The following is a 17,399-nucleotide window of genomic DNA, read 5'->3' on the forward strand; positions in this document are numbered from 1 at the left end:
TATGTGTGGATAGCTGTCTTTATTTGTCTTGCTGCTGAAAAAAAAAGCCCTTTTGTGTTGTTTGTGTACTTATTGTGCTATTGTATTTGTTCTTTTTGTGAAACCCAAATGTGAAGGGTAAAATATAATAAGTGATACTTAAGAAAATTGCCATTTTGACTACAACCTATTGGTGTATTGTTAATGTGTACTAAATCTGTATCAATCCAATTTTGTCTACACCTAATTTGTGTAGTTTCTGTGTGCTCTAATGATCACTTCGTATAAATTTTCACTTTATCCACTCACAGGTTTTCCTATGGCTTACTGATCTAACGCCAGATTAGTCTATTATCTATTTAGTCTGATTAAACAATGTGTGGGCAGACAGCCAGTCATGGACTGTTTTCCAAAAGGAACTTAGACAAAATTCCTTAAAGCCCTTTAGTTTACAGATAACTATATGAGAATTGAAGAGTATAATAAAAGAATTATAAAAGAAAATTTAGGTGTAGGCATAATAATGTTAACCAAGTTTGATAATTGAAAAACTTTTGGGCAAAATAGGATTGTACTCACTGGATATTGTACCGGTATTTTATTATAGAGTTTAGACCAGGGGCATATCTAGCTTTTTGCTACTAGGGGGTTGGGGGGGGGGGGGGGGGTGACCCAATGGGCGCAAAGCAGCAAATTTTTTGTTGTGTTGGCTATTTTGAACCCCTGTTAGTGCTTTTTTCCTGGCATCTACTAACATCTACTAATACTGTGTGGGTCTGGACGCATGATTGCGTTTTTCTATGCACATCACATTTTCACTTGGCAGCCCAAGGGGGGAAGGGGGGGTTTAAACCCCCTAAGCCCCCCCCCCAGTAGACCTTTTCAACGCCTTAGAGGTCACCGATCAGTTTTCTAATAGTCCATTATATTTGCGATTGATGTATAATCACATGGTAATCAATCAATACTTTAAATTCTCTCTGTGAAATTGCAACAAGAAAGATTTCCTCCACCCTCTATCACTGTTATAGTGTAAATGCAACATGAATAATATGCTTTAGAAGTATTCAGTATTGAATCAGGGATGCAGTATTTTGGTTGTTTGTTTACAGAAAGCAGTTGAATTTGAGAAGTTTGGGGTAGAATGTTGAATATGATGATTATCCAAATCTACTTAGATATGTTGATAGTCAAGTTAATTTTAACCTATTTGTTTCAAAGTATATACAGTTAAGACAAAGGAAGAATCAAGTTTGAAGTCTTACAAATTCTCTGGTTTCACTGTTACTGTGTTCATGAATCTGCTTCGGCAGGGATAGATCTCGTATGAGTCCTATCTTTTTCTGTTAAGAGTTTCTTCAAACTGTATTTGTAGATCATTCAATATACTAGATTACTACCTACTGCACAAAAGGATGTATTAAACAAATGTTAATGTGCAAACTTCTGGAAATGTGATGAAGGTAAATAAGAAATTACTTGGTATTCATGCTGTTAATTTTTATTTTATTTATTTATTTAAACGTACTATTCATGTATGTAAACACTTCACAATAGAGAACCCCTAATAACAAAGCCTTTAAAGTCTGCCAATCACCTGAAGAAAAAGAAAAATATTTGTGTGTAGCTAAAGTGTATAAAATCAACCTAAAACAAACTTCCCAGGATTTTATGGGCGAAGAGTTAGGAGCATGAAGAAAATAAAGGATGAAATAAAAACCAGACATACGGAGCCCTGGGTTCCATGCACATGGTGATTGGTACTCATTAATGCTTCCATGGAAAGTGAATAAATACATGGAATAACCACATATGGGTTATTGGGTGTGTTAAAGATAAAATGGAGTTCTGGTGATGCTATTGCATTGTGAAATAAATAGTGTGTTATATCAATCAGAAAAAGGTTGATCATCTAGTATATAAGTATTGGTGTGTACTGCAAGGTTCTGGAATCATCAAAATGATAAAAAATTTGGCCCAGTCTTGGTAAAAGTAACAAGCACTGTACACGGAAATATGTTAATTGGACTTCACAAACATGTGTCATAAAATGAGGCCCACAGTTTTAAGCATGTCATAAAAATATGAAGGCATTTGAAGAGCCATGCTTTTCAGGCAACTTTTTTTCTGATGTTCTTCCACATTTGCATAATAACAATGAAAACACTCACAATTTTGTTTTCACCTCTCTCCAGAACTCATCTCATAATCTTTTTGGACAGTTTTCAAGTTTAAAACTTTGTGAAATTAATGGTAAAATAGCAAACAGGTATTCTCCCTTTTCTAACATCTCTTTCTGGTTAGATTCTTGCACATATTGGATTTTTGAGCCAGTCAGTTTTATGCTCCTTGGAGATGTGTTCTCATCAGCTCTGTTCTCTCATGTAGACCATTGTTATGTATGGTGAATAAAACAAAGGAAAAATGTCTGATGATTCTTGGGGGAATATAATTATGTCAAAATTACTTTTTTTTTAACATTTTGATCCTATTCACCTACAATTCCCTGTATTGAGAGTATAGATACGGACAGTTGAGAAAGAGTCATGATAATTTGGAGGATTACTACTTAGTATACTTTGATACAGGCAAACAAATGAGCAGCATTTACATAGATGTGTTGAACAAAATGTATATAATTTTATTTTGTTTTTCTTGCCAGCCGTTTAGCAGAAATGTTCATGACTGGAAATGTACATTCTTACAAAGAAATGTATATTATAGGTGTTCTCAAACAGCTCATCATTAATTTTGTGGATCACTTGGCTGTGAATAACTTGATGTTTGATTGATATTTAAAGAGCAAAAGTTTTCATTAAATGAAACTCTTTACCACCCCCTTCCTCCCAACTCTTCACCCCCCCCCCCCCCCCCTCTCTCTCTCTCTCCCTCTCTCTCACATGCATCTATTTCCCTTCTGTCCCTTCTGTAAGCATTTAACTGCAAGATTATAAATACAAGATTATAAATACAATATTGTTTGATGTCATTGCCATTATATAGAATACTTTCTACTCTACGTCTGGTTATTGCACTTCATTTCCAATTTCATATCAGTGATATAGTAGTATATTCATACTTTCCATGTACATCCTAATCAGTGACTCTTTACACTACATTTTATAATCCACCTAAAAAAAATGGATAATACAATTGTTTTTCCTAAATTGATATATAAAAACACATTCCATATAGGGTTGGTATTGGAGTTTAAATTCCATGTTTGTTTTTGTTTTAGAAATGATTGCCAAGAGCTTTCCCAAGGGTAGGCCTGTTAGGCCTAAAAAAAAAAATGTTGTATTGCCCTTTGTGACCGACACAAAAATCTTGAAATCTACGGTCGGCTTTTTAAAAAAGTCTTTTCTTTTACTGTTTTTTAGAAGAAAAAATGTATAATGAAAAAAAGAAATAGCCCAAAGAGGGAGCAAAAAAAGATTTCTGACCAACCGACTCGCGTTTTGGCACCTAAAGGGCAATTATAATAAAACATCTTTTTTTTTAGGCCTTATTGAGTGCAAGAAGCGTAAGAGTACAGGCACATTTAAATTGGCAATATCAATAATTATTAATCTGATGTTCTCCCCCCCCCCCCCTCTTCAATAGCTTTATTGATAACATTATATCGTAAAGTATGATAATATGGGAGAGTAGAAGATAATACATTATGTCTAATACGTTGTATGCTATTCTCCATGTGAATGTCAAGATTGTATGGAAAGAAAAGAAAGGAAATATTTCTTAGAACCCGATAAATTCTCTTTTTAGCTTCAAATTTGGTCTTCATAAAAAATGAAAATGTGGAGTATGAAAATGTCAAAATCTGTCGATGTTTAAAGCTTTTAACCCACTTAAAACAAAACTAATATTCATGATTCATGAAAAATAAACCATTACTATAAGAAATGAAATATTTTGTTTTCATGTTTGTGATTTTATACAGTAGTCTTTGTGTGCTTTTGTGCATTCAGGGAACTCTAAATTTCTCACTTTTTCTTTATTGATGATATCTTCAGGAATGTATGGAAAAATACTCGTAATAGGACATATTTGAAGGGAAAAGAGTCATTGATAATCTAATAATGGCTTTGCTCAAGGCATGGCATTATAAAAAAGATTGCAAAGTAATTGTATATAATGTACAGACCCCATGAATACATAGATGTACAAGTCTGAAGAGGATATGGGGTATTGTGTAGTACATGCATAACGGTGAAGGATCTACCCACTCAGAGGTGAAATTATGGAAAGACGGCCCCCTTAATCGAATGGTAACAAGATAAACAGAAAGAAAGGGAAAGGAAGAGGCAATGTGAAAATATAGTACATAAATTTAAGAACCACCCCTCCAACATTCAGTACTATCCGTATGAAACAATGATAAGTGGAATGTTTGGTTATACGAAGCCACTTCGAAGATGGCACTTGTACACGTAACCCCAAAATATCCACAGATCATTAACACGCAGCAGTCCCACTTTGCACATTTTAGAATAATAACTGCCACCGTGTTGGAAGTGCTGTATGCAGGCGCGGATCCAGGGGGGGGGGGGGGCGAGCGGGTCTTGCCCCCCCCCCCCCACACACACAAAAAAGGAGAGAGAGAGAAGGAAAAGAAGGGAAAGGGAAAGAGGAGAGAAGGGGGAAAAAAGAGGAAGAAGAAAAGAAAAGAGGGACGAAGGAGATCGGGGGGGGGGGGGCAAAAAGCCTCCCAGGCTGTTGCCTCCTCCCCCCCCCCCCCCCTCCCCAATCCAAAAATAAAAGATAAGGAAGGAAAGGGAAAGAAAAAAGGAAACGAGGAGATTAGAGAAGGAAAAAAGAGGAAGAAGAAAAGAAAAGGTGGGGGATATCAGTTGCAATTTTCCCGCCAACAAGTTGTGGATCGGGGGGGGGGGGGAGGGGCAAAAGGCTCTTGCCTCCCCCCCCCCCCTGTCACCGTCCCCGCTAAAAAAGAAAGAAAGAAGGAAGGAAAAGGAAAAAAGGATAGCTAAAAGGGAACAAAAAAGAGGAAGAAGAAAAAAAGGGGAGATCAGTTGCGGTTAATCCCGCCAACAATGTGTAGAGAAGGGTGGGGCAAAAATGACCTTGCGCGCCCCCCCCCCCTTCCTCCAGCAAACATAAAAGAGAGAGAAGGAAGGGAGGGAAAGGGAATGAGGAGAGAATGGGGGAAAAAAGAGAATGAAGAAAGGTAAGGGATATCAGTTGCAATTTTCCCGCCAACAAGGTGTAGATCAGGGGGGGGGGGGGGGGGCTTTGGGGAAATAAAATTCAAACGTGGTTTATTTCTAATTCCATAACCACGGTGGTTAACAAAATGCTGAAATGACATAATTTTCCGAGATTTTTCCTCACTTTTAAGTAAATTATACTTTTTTATGCGTTTGTTGGAAAATGACAAATTCCTAAATTTACAGCCAGGCAAGAAAATGCTTCTTGAGATGCGTACATGTCAGGGTACGCGGAACGGCGGGGATCAGGATCTTCGAGCCCCCTTCCCCGCCCCCCCCCCCCCCCCCCCCCCCGCCCCCCCAACTTTTTTGAAAAAGTATATTAAAGAGAAATAGAAACAAAGAAAAAATAGTTAACTGCCAGTGTCACATTATAATGAAGTATCAAAATTTGCTCATGATTAAATGCTTAAAACCACGAGGGCTCTACCCCTGGATTCCACCTAGGGCCGTAAGGCGGGCCCTTAGATGCTCATCTGACGGTAATTTAATGCCTAAAACCCCTGATTTCTGGGGACTCTGTCCCCTGAACCCCACGCCAAATAGTGTCCTGCCAGTGTCACAAAATAATAAGGTATCAAAAAATGCTCATCTGACCGTAATTAAACGCCTAAAACCCCTGAGCTTCCGGGGGCTCTGCTCCCTGGACCCAACCAAGAGACCTAAGGCGGGACCCTTGATACTCATCTGGCCGTAATTGAGTGCCTAAACCCTTTAGCTTCCGAGGGCTCCGCCCCCTGAACCCAACGCCTGCCAGTGTCACAATTAGGTATCAAAATAATGCTCATCTGACCGCAATTAAATGCCTAAAACCCCTGAACTTCCGGGGCTCTGCCCCTGGACCCCGCCTAGGGCCCTAAGGGGGACCCCTGAATGCTAATCTGACCGTAAATTATTGCCTTTAACCCCTGAGATTCCGGGGGCGGACAAGGTATCAACATTATGTTCATCTGACCGCAGGCGCGTAGCCAGGGGGGGGGGGCGGTGGGGTGGTCCACCCAAAACGCCGGCCCAAAAAAGAGAGGAGTGAAAAGGAAGAGGACGTAGGAAGAAAAGCGAGAAGACAAAGAACATTTTTGAAATTCGGACAAGGATTTAGAGTCGAGAACGGTACAACGAATCGTCTTCTTTCTCTAATTTAATTGAATAAAAACGTCAAAGCTTCCGCGCTTCGCGTAGGATGGTGGGGGGGGGGGGGTTGGAACTGAATTCAGACAAGGATTAACTGTCGAGAATGGTAATAAGAATCGTCTTCTTCCTCTAATGAATTACTAAAACGTCAAAGCTTCCGCGCTTTGCGTGGGGAGGGGGGGGGGGGGACTGAATTCAGACGAGGATTAAGAGTCGAGAACGGTACAACGAATCGTCTTCTTTCGCCAATGATTTTATGAAACGTAAAAGCTTCCGCGCTTTGCGTGGGGGAGGGGGGGGGGAACTGAATTCAGACGAGGATAATTTTCGAGAACGGTACAACGAATCGTCTTCTTTCTATAATAATTCAATGCAACGTTGAAGCTTCCACGCTTCGCGTTGGAGGGGGGGGGGACTAAATTTAGACAAGAATTAAGAGTCGAGAACGGTACAACGAATCGTCTTCTTTCTCTAATAAATTAATGAAACTTAAAAGCTTCCGTGCTTCGCGCGGGAGGGGGAAAACTAATTATCAGACGAGGATTATTTTCCTGGTACTAGTATATACATGGATTTTTTTAATGCGAACATATATTTACCCATTTTGGAACGTTATTGAAATTTTATTATGTAACTCCTTCTGTAAACATTTTAAATTCTTACCCATTTGTGTTGTATATGGATAACATGACGCAAAGGAAAATGTTACAGATATTGATTTAAAACTTCATTATGCTTTATTTGCAATCTATAAAGCGAGTGTTGGAAATCAATTTAATAAAAATGTAGTAACGAGAATAATAAGCAAATATTTTTGTTTATGTTGAAATACAAAATAGAAGTAGATGAAAATAAAACTAAGACAACAGATTTGAATATTACTAAGTGGAGGAAGACAATTACTGATTTACAATCTGCTATCAAGTAAATAGAGATATATAACTTGATTTGATCTCATTTAAACACGTGATTAAATGCTTTGTTATGAATATTTTTGTACTACGATGTTATCCGTGATTTTATCTGAATAAAGATTTATGTCAACAACAACAAAAATCATTTAAACTTATAAAAACTTTTATCATTAAAAAAAAAAAAAAAAAAATTCATTTTTTGGTTTTTGGGGTAAACATATATTGACATGTTTAGCATATATGACATTTTTTAAAATCCTAATGTTCTTGATCCGTTAGCATGGTAATAGCCCTACTGATCACACCACTGCCAACTTTGGGGCCAACAAGAACATTCTGATAGGGAAGGGTCCTAACAAACAGAAAGAAATAATTTAAGATTGTGTCTCAGGTGGTGTGTACCTTTTCAGTTTTTGGCCGAAGGACTTATACTGCTAATATATGGGAATTGTCATATAGGGTACACGTTTCGTGTGTTTCCACTCAAAATGCGCATCTTGTAAAAAGAAATCAATTCATTTGAGATTTTTTTAATGACTCATTTATCACATTATCTGATTTTTTTATCTGAATAAATATACTTCCCATAGGAACTCAGTGTTATATGCTCTGGCTCCTAACCGACATATTGGACATATATTTATTCAGATGGTCATATCTCAGCCAATACTTAACATATTTAATTAGTTTTCGACAATTGTACATTATTTTTTATGCCATTTCGGAAAATGAAGAAAAAAATGCGAAATTCTAAAATTAGATTGTTGATGACGTCACACTTCACCACTCTATGGAAGCCTGTAGTTATTCAAATTCATATCATTATATTTACAAAGTTCAGCGGTGCCTATCAATCAATTGTCATATTCTTTTTTTTCTTGCTGTCATTCTTTTGCACTGTTTATCGATGTGCAAAATGTGAGTTGTATTTGAAACTGTACATGCATATCACTGCCAAATGCGCAGTATTTAGAAATTGGGCGACATGCAACTCGGCGCCATCTTGAATGCGTCTGAAGCACAAAATAGGAGTTGTCAACGTTCCTTTTGAATTTATGTTACGAAGGTAAGAATAGCAGCTGGCGTCTAGCTTGGGAGAAATTGTATTGTGTGTATTGTATGACAAATTATACTTGGGATTTTAAACACGGAAGTGAGATAAAAAAAAAATATAAAAGAGAAGAAACAAGTGTATGTGAGTGGATTATGTAGTTCGGGGTGTATGTCTAAGTTTGTGAGAAGAAGAGTTAGAGGCATGAGGAGGAAAAAAAAGGTGATATACTTTTATGATATGGGTGAAGCGGAAAGGCCTTCCATTCTAACAGCATCATGCAGGGTATAAAATGGTGTGTAAAGTGCTCCCCTCGAGAGATTTTCTAAATAAGACTTCGAGATGCCCTGCGTTTTGCGACCCAATTTCAAGTAAAAATAGGATCTGAACGGGGCGAAAAGGCGTTCTGACAAAATGACGTCTCACAGCCAATACGTGTGATAATTGAGCAGAAACCCATCGGAATCCGTTGTGGTCCTTAATTGTTCACTTGCTATTTATCACAGTTTTCTGTGTGAACATATACCGTGTTTGGTATCATTCGGGGTTAGCTTGAAACCATTGTCATCTGCGCGTAATGTACTGCGAGCATTTACCGGGCAGTAAATTCATCTATTTGACGATAACTTTGCGCTGACGTTATCAAATGGTCCCAAAGTTTGTGGACAGTTGTCAAGAGGGTATGGATACATATGTCTCGTAAGTTTCAGTGATAAAGGCATAAAGATCGTCATTTTAGAGCAAGTTGAAGTTATTTCGCAATTTTCTTAAAAACTGCGAATTTGGAGGATAATTTTCGCATAGTCGGTCAGTAATAGGGTATATTGTTTTATATTTGTCTGGAAAGTCTTGAAGTATCTAAATCCTTAAGTGGGTACGGGTTTGGCCAGGCACGATTGAGCTAGGGCCTTAGAAAAAAAAAGACATTTTCAGATCTTTAGAAGGTGCTATTTATATCATGCGTAACCGTTGGAGCGTTGGGCTGTTTGCAATGATAAGATTAAGATACTGTGAAAATTGAGACAAAACTGAAATGGTATGAGAAAGTTGGTAATATACGTTTTTTAGGGGTCAGTTGATATTTTTTAAAGAAAACTAGAGGTTTTGACGGAGTCGATTTCGGATATGAAGATGGCATTTTGAATGGCAGGTTATCCATCGCAAAAGAAAGAACATCTCTTAAACTTACTAAAGAAATTTGTTAGAAGACTGTACACTGTAAAACCCAGGGTGTAGAAATTCTTACACCAGTATGTTGTTGAATTTTTTTGACATCATTGGTGTTATTTTGACACCAATGGTGTTATTTTTAACACCAGTCAGATTTCAGCATGCATTAATAATTACTGGGTGTTATGGTGTAATTTTATGCTCGGTGTTGAAAGTATCATCACGTGATTTCGTTTAAGGCGGTTGAATGGTCGAATAAGTTTTCACAAAGTGACCGCGCGCTTAATGATTACTTTACACGTGTACACAGAAAAATACATTTGTCATGATTTTTTACGCAAATTATGACAATGCACATCAATTTTGTGATTTGTATTGTCCTTTGGCAATTATTGGCCAATAGATTATTTGTCCGATCTAGTTACAATTACATTAACGTTTGAGCAATAGATATATAGATTATATGATTACTAACCAAGAAACAACATGCATGTTTATTATATATTCGTGTGCCAGCCTGTATCACTTAAATGTTAATCTTGAATTTACTCCAAATGATGTATGTGATGGAGTTAATGCAATGGAGATTAGAATATACCTATTGGTGGATAGTTGCCAACATCGATTATGAATTATCAGTTTACCACTGGTTCTTCTACCCTGGTCGATAATGGTTGATAATAGGGAATATGGAATATGGGACCATTAGAAACTCATTGAACAATCTATAATCGATCAACAAGAATATAAACACCAAAAGTGTTTCATACAAGCATGAAATTTGATATTCATTATTTTGCAGAAAAGGTTGTGAAGAAGAGAACTTTTAAGAAAAGGAAAGATTTTAATGAGATGTTCAAAATAATTATATTTGGGCTAACTAGTATGTAGAGCAGAAATGGTTCATTGATGAATGCAAGAGATGCGTTAATGTTATGCTTTGTAATGGTTAAGTAAGAAAAGACCAAAGTTCTTTTCGGTGGTATCCGACTCATTTGAAACATTGAGTAATTTGAAGATAATATTGCGAAAGGCTAATTCATTCTGATGAAAAGAAAAGAAGACAAAAAAATGAGGTTCGAATAAAAGTATGAACCTTGGTTTTTATTATTTTGCAGAAAAGGTCATGCCATACAAGTTTTCTAATAGATATTTGGTAGTTAGGAAACATAAAAAGAAAGACTTCAATGAGATGTTTCAAATATAATTATATTCTTGGATACCTAGAATATAGAGGGGGAAAAAGCGGTTTATTAATGAATGCAAGAGATGTGTCAATGTTATGCTTTGTTTAGGATAAGCAAGAAGTAAACCACTGTTCATTTCGATGGTATCTGACTCATTTGAAACATTGGGTAATATGACAAAAATATTGCCAAGGGTTATTTTACTCTGATGGAGGGGGGGGGGGGGGCGAGAATAGGAGGTTCGAATACAAGCATGATCTTTTATATTTATCATTTTGCTGAAAAGGTTAAGCCATACAAGGTTTCCAATGGATGTTTTGGTTAATACCATTATGCACACTGTCATCCATTTATAGAATTGGTTACGTCATCCAAGATGTCTAATGATTGTTTTGGTTTAAGGAAGGTCTTCTGTATTAAGAGAGAGTTTTATGTTTATACGATTAAAGAATGCCTGGGATTGATTAGTATTGGTTGGTATTTTGACCCACAGGAATCTTGAGATCTTTTATATTAAGAGCATGTATAGACAATTAAAGAATGCCCGGGAATCTTGAGTAGTCAGGTTTGAAGATTTATTGCCAAGGGTTTTTCCATTTAAATGAAGGAAAATAAAAGAAAGAAAAGAAAGGTTTTATTGTGATGGTCGAAGTACTAGCATAAATAGTGACATACCTGTAAATTCATAGATTTGGTTACTTCATACAAAGGCCTAATGATCGTTTTGGTCTGTATTGGTAAAGTTACAAACACTGTACATACACTGTACAAAGAAAGATGTATACTGGACTACACGAACATGTGGCGTAAAAATCTGTCCAGATTTTTACGATGTTACATGACATATTTAGAATACGAAGGCATTTGAAAAGCCATGCTTTTCAGGGAACATGTTTTATCTAATGTTCTTCCACTCTTGCATAATAACAATGATAACGCTCACAAATTATATTTCACCTCTTCCCAGATTTCAACATTCTCTTCAAGTGAAAAAAATTACTCTATATTAGTGCATCCACACAAAAACAATTACTATCAATCTAACTTGGATGCTGGTGTGAAGAAATAAGATTCTTAGGGGGAAAATAGGAAATTTATATTATCAATATAAAGAAAACAATTAGTGGATAGTGAGGCAATGACGTCACAGTTGAGTTGCCAAATTGTCTTGTGATTTTCAAAGTTTTTCTTGTCATTAAAAATTCATAACTTTCTTATTAGGCCTTAAAAAAAAAGATGTTGTAATGCCCTTTGCGACCGACCCCAAAATCTTGAAATCTACGGTCGACTCTAAAAAAAAAAAATTAAACCGTTTTTTAGAAAAAAAATGTATTAAAGCATTCAAAACTGAGAAATATCAGCCCAAAGAGGGAGAAGTAAAAAAAAAAAAAAAATTCCTACTGACCGACCGACCCATGTTTTGGCACCTAAAGGGCAATACAACATTTTTTTTTTTAGGCCTTAGTCACTGATTTTGCTCTAACTTTTTTGATGGTTTATCTGATTTTTCTGCTTCTATTGAAAGTAAGTTATTTTTGGAGTGGACTTGCCCTTTAAAGTCTTCTGGTGAAAAAAGAGAGTGACAGCTCAAATTGATAAAAAGAGCTGTGCAGTAATATAATTTGCTGAGCATTGTACATTTTGTAATGTTCAAGGTTCTGCCTACGGTAATGTGATTTGAATAGTACTGATGATGATACAATGTACACATACTGAATACACATTGCCATGAGATGTAAGTTTTCTGTTTCATTAGTTGTTCATATCAATCATTAGTCACTTACTGGATGAGTCAAGCTGTGGCTTCAAGACTCTCTCACCCTGTGTCCACACACAGCACTTTCTGTGATTAGGGGTAATTAGTTGTACCAGTTCAAAATAGTTATACAATGAAATTGTGTGTGTGAACGCTTACTAACGATACGTCGTATAACAAAACGCGGGTTGCGGCATCGTTTCGAACTAGAACTCGATAAAGAATCACGCTTAATCACAAAAAATTTTGTGTGTGGACGTAGCTAGTATAACTAGGCGGGGCTTAACGTATAAATCGGTTGCTGTGACGGATTGATGATGGTGATTTCAGGAAATAAAACAGAATCTATGAAATATTTAATTATAATCAAACTCACTTTGCAGGATAACTTTGCAGGCATATCTATTAAAAAAAATGGAGAAAAGCCAAATCGGGACCTGGGTATTCTTGGGAAGTTGGGTACGAAGTCACTCAAAGTAGTGCGCTCACTGAAGACAGTCGGCAGCAAAAAAAAAAACCCAAAACACTGCGCAGTAGCAAACTGCGCACCTACATGTACGTGTACCGGTATACAACGTTTCGTTACAGAGTTTGGGATAAATTTCTTGTGTGTGTGGAGTGTGGATGCCCTGGGATTATACAACATTTCTTGTGTGTGGATGAATTTATATGATGATTATTTATACGTTTCGTTACAGAGTTTTGGGATTAAAAAATGTGTGTGTGGACATGCTGTCATTCAGGTACTGCATGGTTATGAAAAAACCTTCCGCCAAACGTGTAAAATGAACCAGCATGTATTGCTGAATGAGGGGGGGGGGGGGGGGGGGGGGGGGGTAGTGAGCACCTCAATTTTTATTTTTTAAATATTTTTTACTCAACACCCCCTACCCCCCCCCCCCCAACCATTGAGCAAAAAAAAAAAATTGCATATGATCTCCCTCAAAATAAAGCAGTTCCCTAAAGTTGACAGCCCTGAATATGTAGAGGAGTCATTTCTGGGAAATTCCATGAGATAATCACAACGCCCTTCTTATTCCCATCTTTTGCACTAAATTTCAACTTGTTATTTTGAGAGTTTAATATTTGGCAATTCGGCATGAGGACCAACTAATTCACTGACACTGTACATACATGTACATGTATGTTTAATATCGCATTTTGTGTTAATTTGCACACCTACTGACACTGTACATGTACACTGTATGTAGCACTGCTGTGTATCTTCTCATAACACACAATAGCCAGTGATAGTTGAAATGAAGTGGTGCCAGCAATGTGTTGTTATTTTCAGGCGCGGATCCAGGGGGGGGCCGAGCGGGCCTTGGCCCCCCCCCCCCCGCAAAAAAAAAAAAAAAGAGAGAGAGAAGAAAGGAAAAGAAGGGAAAGGGAAAGAGGAGAGAAAGGGAAAGAAAAAAGAGGAAGAAAAAAAGAAAAGGGGAAAGAAGGAGATCGGGGGGGGGCCGAAAGAGCCTTGCCCCCCAGGCTGTTGACCCCCCCCCCCCAAAAAAAAAAAAAAAAAAAAAAAAAAAAAGAGAAAAGGAAGGAAAGGGAAAGAAAAAAGGAAAAGAGGAGATACTGGCGTACGGATAGGGGGGGGGGGCTTGGGGAAAATCAATTTCAAACGTGGTTTATTTCTAATTCCACAACGGTGGATTACAAATAATGCTGAAATTACTTAATTTCCGAGATTTTTCCTCACTTTTTAGTAAATTATACGTTTGTATGTGTTTTTACAGCCAGGCAAGAAATATGATTCTTGAGATTCCTACATGTCAGGGCCCGAGGTACGGCAGGGATCGGGAGCCTCGAGCTCCCTCCCCCCCCCCCCCTCCCCCCCTCCCCCCCTCCCCCTCCCCCTACACTTTTTTTGAAAAAGTATATTAAAGAGAAATAAAATAGAATGAGAGCAAGAAAGAGAGAACAGTTAACTGCCAGTGTTAAAAAATAATGAGGCATCAAGATATGCTCATCTGACAGGGATTAAATGCCTAAAACCCCTAAGCTTCCGGGGGTTCTGCCCCCATGGACTCAACCTATAGGGCCCTACGGCGGGCCCATAGATGCTTATCTGACGGTAATTTAATGCCTAAATCCCCTGATTTTTGGGGGCTCTGCCCCCTGTACCCCACGCCAATAGTGTCCTGCCAGTGTCACAAAATAATAAGGTATACAAAAAAAAAATGCTCATCTGACCTTAGTTAAACGCCTAAAACCCCTGAGCTTCCGGGGCCGGTTTCTGCTGTCTCGACCCCACCAGGGGCCCTAAGGCGGGCCCCTGAATGCTTATCTGACCGAATTTATTGCCTTAAACCCCTGAGCTTGCGGGGTCGGACAACGTATCAAAATGTGTTTATCGGACCGCAGGCACGTAGCCAGGGGGGGGGGGGGCGTAGGAAGAAAAAGGAGCAGACAAAGGATATCGTTGAAATTCAGACGAGGATTAAGAATCAAGAACGGTACAGCAAATCGTCTTCTTTCTCTCTTAATCTTATGAAACGTCAAAGCTTCCGCGCTTTCCGCGCGGGAGGGGGGGAGGAACCTGAATTCAAACGAGGATTCAGAGGCGAGAACTATAATACGAATCATAATGATTTAATGAAACATAAAAGCTTCCGCGCTTTGCGCGGGATAGAGGGGGAACTAAATTCCGACGTGGATTATTTTCGAGAACGGTACAACAAATCGTCTTCTTTCTCTAATGATTTAATGAAAATTAAAAGCTTCCGCGGGAGGGGGGGGGACCTGAATTCAGACAAGGATTAAGAGTTGAGAACGGTACAACGAATCGTCTTCTTTCTTTAATATTTTAATGAAACGTCAAAGCTTCCGCGCTTCGCGCAGGAGGGGGAGGGGGGGGGGAGACTGAATTTAGTCAAGGATTAAGAGTCGAGAACGCTACAACGAATCTCCTTCTTTCTCTAATGATTTAATGAAAATTAAAAGCTTCCGCGGGAGGGGGGGGGACCTGAATTCAGACAAGGATTAAGAGTTGAGAACGGTACAACGAATCGTCTTCTTTCTTTAATATTTTAATGAAACGCCAAAGCTTCCGCGCTTCGCGCAGGAGGGGGAAGGGGGGGGGAGACTGAATTTAGTCAAGGATTAAGAGTCGAGAACGGTACAACGAATCGTCTTCTTTCTCTAATGATTTAAGGATTCGTAAAAGCTTCCACGCATTCAGACGAGGATTAAGAGTCGAGAACTGTACAACGAATCGTCTTGTTTCTCGAATGATTTAATAAAACGTAAAAGCTTCCGCGCTTCGCGCGGAAGAGGGGAAAATCTAAATTCAGACGAGGATTATTTTCGAAAACGGTACAACGAATCGTCTTCTTTCTCTAATGATTTAATGAAAATTAAAAGCTTCCGCGAGAGGGGGGGGGACCTGAATTCAGACGAGTATTAAGAGTCGAGAAGGGTACAACGAATCGTTTTCTTTCTCTAATGATTTAATAAATCGTTAAAGCTTCCACGCTTCGCGCGGAAGGGGAAAACTGAATTCAGACGAGGATTAAGAGTCGAGAACTGTACAACGAATCGTCTTGTTTCTCGAATGATTAAATGAAACGTAAAAGCTTCCGCGCTTTGCGCGGGAGGGGGAAAATCTAAATTCAGACAAGGATTATTTTCGAAAACGGTACAACGAATCGTCTTCTTTCTCTAATGATTGAAAGAAACTTAAAAGCTTCCGCGCTTCTCGCGGAGGGGGGGGGGAAAACCTGAATTCAGACGAGGATTAAGAGTCGAGAACTGTACAACGAATCGTCTTATTTCTCGAATGATTAAATGAAACGTAAAAGCTTCCGCGCTTCGCGCGGGAGGGGGAAAATCTAAATTCAGACAAGGATTATTTTCGAAAACGGTACAACGAATCGTTTTCTTTCTCTAATGATTGAAAGAAACTTAAAAGCTTCCGCGCTTCGCGCGGAGGGGGGGGGGGGGAACCTGAATTCAGACGAGGATTAAGAGTCGAAAACTCTACAACGAACCGTCTTCTTTCTCTAATAGTTAAATAAATCGTAAAATTTTCCGCGCTTCGCGCGGGAGGTGAAAAACTTAATTCAGACGAGAATTTTTTTTCGAGAACGGTGCAACGAATCGTCTTCTTTCTCTAATAATTTAATGAAACGTCAAAGCTTCCGCGTTTCGCGGAGGGAGAAGGAAAATCGCCCCTCCCTGCACCGACCCCCCCCCCCCCCCCCCCCGCATTACGTCACTGTTGGTCACCATTACGTACCAATATTTGGCTCGCAAAATTTCAAATTTGGGCCCCCCCCCCCCCCCCCCCTAAGAAATCCTGGATCCGCGCCTGGTTATTTTCCATTCATTGATGGTGCATGATGACGTGAAAACAGTTGTGGCATCATGCAGGGATATATAGAATAGTATGCTGAGAATGCCAATCCAGGCTACATGTCATTATCATTCTGCCTTGTAGAATAGCCTCTGGGTATTAACAAAAATGTCTTGTGATTATGTTGTTGGTATGAATATTGATTCCAGCATACATGTACCTGTAGTGATACAAATATTCATTGTAGTGAATTGACTGAAAGAGAGATCATGGTATGCGGTTCATTTCCTGAGTACATCAATAGAAAACTGTAAATAAGGGACATGAAAGGAGACATGACTGCTTGTACCGTGTGTATTGGTTAGAGTGAACATGACATGAAGTAAGATCTTTTACTATACAACACTGTACATATTGTACTGTCGATCATTGTAGACAATAGATGTATAGGCCTTTAGTTTCTTTTCTTCTCGATTGGTAAGTACTGATATTCATGATCTTATATACATGTACCGGTACATGTACATCACATATGAAAGTGTTGAATTACAGACTAAAAATTATGCAATCATATGAACGATGTAGTATATTATGGAGAAAGAAAACAAAATCACAAACCCATAATAATAGCTTTATACACCATTAGGGCCTTTTTCAAGAAGTTTTTGTTTTTGTTGAATGCAGGCATT

Source organism: Strongylocentrotus purpuratus, unplaced genomic scaffold (genome assembly GCF_000002235.5).
Source record: "Strongylocentrotus purpuratus isolate Spur 01 unplaced genomic scaffold, Spur_5.0 spur5_scaffold_5, whole genome shotgun sequence".
Taxonomy (NCBI): Eukaryota; Metazoa; Echinodermata; class Echinoidea; order Camarodonta; family Strongylocentrotidae; genus Strongylocentrotus; species Strongylocentrotus purpuratus.